Source organism: Arachis ipaensis, chromosome B06, assembly GCF_000816755.2.
Source record: "Arachis ipaensis cultivar K30076 chromosome B06, Araip1.1, whole genome shotgun sequence".
NCBI lineage: Eukaryota > Viridiplantae > Streptophyta > Magnoliopsida > Fabales > Fabaceae > Arachis > Arachis ipaensis.
The window spans coordinates 126,588,652-126,593,492 of NC_029790.2; positions in this window are offsets into that span (position 1 = coordinate 126,588,652).

Genomic DNA, 4,841 nt, shown 5'->3' on the forward strand with positions numbered 1-4,841 from the left:
TCTTTTGCGGAAATCAATATATATATTTTTTAACATAGTACTGTTAGTGCTAGGGAATCAATGGAATATTTGTATAATGTGTACAATGGGTTATATGAGTTAAACTCTAAACATCATTTATACTATCCAGAATAATCATTCGGGTATTAGGGATAATAAACATTTCATTCCAAAAGGATAAACTGATTTTGGAGTTTACCAAAGATCAAACTTTTAACTTTTAGAGTTTTGATACCATGTCATGATACCACTCATCCCAAAAGGTTCAACTGATGGGAAAAGATAACACTAATAATTATATTTCTAATACTTTCTTAAACCTCCATTGCACAAATGATACAAATATTCTATTGGCTTTCTATACTTTCTCTTTTTAACATTTTCGCAGTTGTTCTCAGCAAAAACGGAGTAAAGAGCAGAGAAGGTAATAAAACCCCTTTAGAAGATGGGGATAAATTTTTTTTATGGACGTGGGGGCTAACCTTAAGCTTACGACCAAATTCTTTTTATTTTTTCCCATCAAGACAAATTCCTTTGAACTCCTTGTAATAGACCTTTTCTAGCTGATGCAGTTCATGTGGTATTAGTCGCATCTCTGCTTAGAAGTCTGGCTTTCGAGTCTCTCCTCATGTAAATAAAAAATTTATTTTTTCGAGTATTTAGTTGAGAATAATTTAAAACTAGGTATAGCTAATTAATCTAAATATTGTTTTTATTGATAAATTCATCGCTGTAATTCTTCAAGAATTTATTTGATAATTTTTAAAGAATTTATATATTTATTGCAAAATTTCTCAAGATTAGTTAAATTTTTACTTTTTCAAAGAGACTATAGATTGATCATAGCAGAATTTTTCAAGACATACTTATCTTATTACTCTAAAGAAAATATTAAAGCCTTAAAGATCTCTATTCAAAAAATAGAATTATTTGGATAAAAATAGTGTAGAACAATAGAAGTGAAAAAATATAAACGGAATAATCCATTTAAGATTTTAAATTTTTAATTGATTATCCTAAAAGTCCCTCTTGAAGTTATTTTTTATATATTTTTGAAAACATTTCTCTAGGTATAAATATTTTTTCAGTCTGCTCAAAAAAACAAAAATTATAATTAAATTTTGATTGGCATGAATAGATGTGGCTAGGGAGAAAAACAAATTTAGAGAGAAGTGATAATGAGAAAAATGTCGTGTCAGTATAGAATTTCACACAAAATGAATTCTCGTTGCAAGTATAGTTCTACACTAACAAACAATCCTCCCAATCAAAAATTTGAGTTGAGTTGTCACAAGTAAAGAAAGCAAAATAAAGAACTCTTGGCTAAGACTTAGGTATTGAGATCACCATCCTTGTCAACGAACCGAATATTGATAATTATGAGAGGCCAACCTATTAAGTCTACTTCCCAAAAGCTTTAAGTACGTAACATTTACTCCTAAGCTTGAAATACTTCAAATAGGTTTGATCACATCAACCCTTAAGTCCTAACATACCTACTAATTAACTTAGTAGTGGGTTAGCGTCAATGGGTATCAAATTGATCACCATGGGTTCTCAATTCACCAATTCCATCATACCCAATAACTCAAGTTACCCAATTCCCTTGGCTTAGACCAAGAGTTGACAAAACTACTCAAAAACTAAAGAGAACATTTCATCAAACACATAGAGTGCAATAAAAGTAAACGTCATAAATTGCAAGAATAATAAAATCTAACAACTACTAAGTGCAAGAAAAGTAAGAACACAATTCAATTCGTCAACAAAAAGAACATCAACATCAAAATTGCATTAAATGTAACCCAAATCCAATCATGAGTTCATCATCACACAAGGGAGCAAAATGGGAAATTAACATCACAAATAAGAGGATCAAGATGTAGAAATGAGAAATTATAAAAGAAACAAGATGAGATCAAGTAATTAAACATGAATCTAAGATAATCTAACCTAATCCTAGAGAGAAGCGGGAGCTTCTCTCTCTAGAAAACTAACTAAAGGCTCATGTTGGCTAAACTAATTGCTCCCCCCTTGCTTGGACTTCAATTCTGCATGAAATACACTCAGAAACAAGTTGGATTTGGGCTTGGATAGCTCAGAAATCGCCCCCAGCGTTTTGCCTTTAAGTGGGCCATGTGAGAGTACTGGCGCGTGCGCGCCATGTGCGCGTGTGCGTCGATTGGCAAATTCTCCATCCGCGCGGACGCGGCATGTACGCGTGCGCGTCCTTTGATGCATTCCCAATCTTTGTTTCTTCATGCATTCTCCCCTTTGTATTCTTTTCTACTCATTTCTTCTATCCAATACTTGCCTTATAAACCTGAGATCACTCAACACACACATCAAGGCATCGAATGGAATTAAAGTGGATCAAAATTACCAATTTAAGGCCTAAAAAGCATGTTTTTACACTTAAGCAAAATTCAAGGGTGAATTACAAAACCATGCTATTTCATTGAATAAATGTGGAAAAAGGTGGTAAAATCCCCCAAAATAAGCACAAGATAAATCACGAAATCGGGGTTTATCAAATCTCCCCACACTTAAACTAAGCATGTCCTCATGCTAAAATCAAGAAGAAGCAAAGGGTATTAACATTTATTCAATGCAACTAACTAAATGCAATCTATTTATATGCAACCTATCTACATGATGTAATGGCTTAATCAAAATAAATCAATTTTCAAGAATACACATGCAAGCACAAGGGCTAAGGTATTAGCAATCAAAGTAAACCACAATTGGATTAAATCATTGAAAGAGTTCACGAACTTGCAAGAAAAGATGATCATGGGTGGAAACATGTAATTGAGCGATTGAACCCTCGCCGGATGTGTATCCGCTCTATGCACTCAAGTGTATGGGGTTGATTCACTCAATTCTCCCCTAATCATGCTTTTCAAGATTTGTTTTTCATCTAACAATCAATAATTACTTTATGCATGCATACAAATATCAAGAGGACTTCCCATAGGTTGTAATGGGGCTAGGGTCAAGGTAGGATGCATATGGTCAAGTGAGCTTGAAATTTGAATCTTTGATTAACTTAAACTTCCCACCTAACCTATGACAACCTAAACAATTCTAAACAAACCTAACTACCCATTCTTCACTTTTCACACATTCATGCATTTCCTTTTGATTACCACACATATGCATTGCTTATTATTAAACTTCAAACTTCGGGACATTTTGTTCCCTTCTTGTTGCATTGTAAATTTTCTAAATTCAATTTTTTTTAAATTGAAATATATACAAAAATATCAATGCATATGGTTTATATATGATTAATACATGAGTATGTACCCAATTCTTGAGAGTTTTTCAACAAAAACATAAACACACTTTTATCTCTAACCAATGTACCCAACCTTCCCAAAATTAAGTAATGAACACTCTCACTAGCCTAAACTAATCAAAGATCCAAACAAGGGACATTTATTGTTTTTCACTTAAGCTTGTAATGTGCTACAATTAAGAACAAATGGTTAAGCATAGGCTCAAGATTGGCTAACAATAGAAGATAAAAGGTAGGTTATTTGGGTAAGTGAGCTAATTGAACAATGGCCTCAATCATATAAATGCATGTATACATAAAATAATAGACATAAAGAATCAAACAAATTAAAGATTACAATCATAGGAAGAGAGTAATGCACACAAGAATGAAAGTAAATGGTCATAGGATGTAACCACACAATTAGGCTCAAATCTCACATGCTTGTGTTCTTTGCTCAAAACATGATCCACAAGTGTATAATTCAAGCAAGTTCTAAATTTTTTTTTCAACCAATTGGGTGGTACCCTAAAAATGAATTTCTTGAAAATTTTCATCATATTGACTAAGCTTATTCCGGTGCAATGTTGTGATTTTAGAAAATTTTAAAAATTTTCCTAGTTTACCCCTTTTTCAATCAAAACAAATCAAAACACAATTCTTATATAAAAAGGGTTAACTAGATTTTTAACAATCCAGAATATTTTTCTAATCACAATCAGAAACTAAGATGGGAAAAAAAATATATATATATATATATATACTAAAAGTGTGCAACTACTAAAATGAAAGTATCCACAATAGCAAGTATGTACAGTAATCCCAAAATGATATAAAAGATAAAGTGCAAAATAAAATAAAGTGCAGAAACTAGAAATAGATGTCCGAAAGTTTACCACATAAATGTAAACACCGGTCACGAGCAGTGATCTCCCTACACTTTAGAATCAAGCATCGTCCTCGATGCTACTGCTGAAGCTTCGGATGGGGGTTAACAATCGCGCCGGGCTGTGGCTCAGGCTGTGGGACTAGGACTGGCTGTGGCTCTGGCTGTGGTTGTGGATCCTCAGGCAGCTGCTGGACCTCAGTGGTGGCCTGTGTCTCTGGAGGTGCATCCTGATGAGTCGGCTCCTCAGCCAGCTCCTCCTCCTGATCCTGCTCGTCAGAAGCGGGAGAGTCTGGAAGCGGCGGTAGCTTGATGCCCTGTGATACAAACACCTGATCGATGCGGTCGAGGCGTCGCATGACACGACGCTCTAAGCGCTCCATGAAGTGAAGCAGGTGCTGCACCAACAGATAAGTCGGCTCAGGCGCTGGTGGTGGTGGTAAGGATGCTGCGACTGCTGAGGAGGAGGCGGGTCCTGCTGATGTGGAGGATGAGGGTCTAGCTGCCTCAACCACCGCTCTTGCTCGAGAACGGCGGCTGGTCGGGGGCTTCTCGTGCACCCATCCACCCCATGGAATGGTAACCTCCTTGTCGTCGTCCTCTGGGGGTGGTGGTGTCACATCATCGTCCTCCCACGGGACATCAACTAGCTCAACCAAACTAGTAACCAGTGTA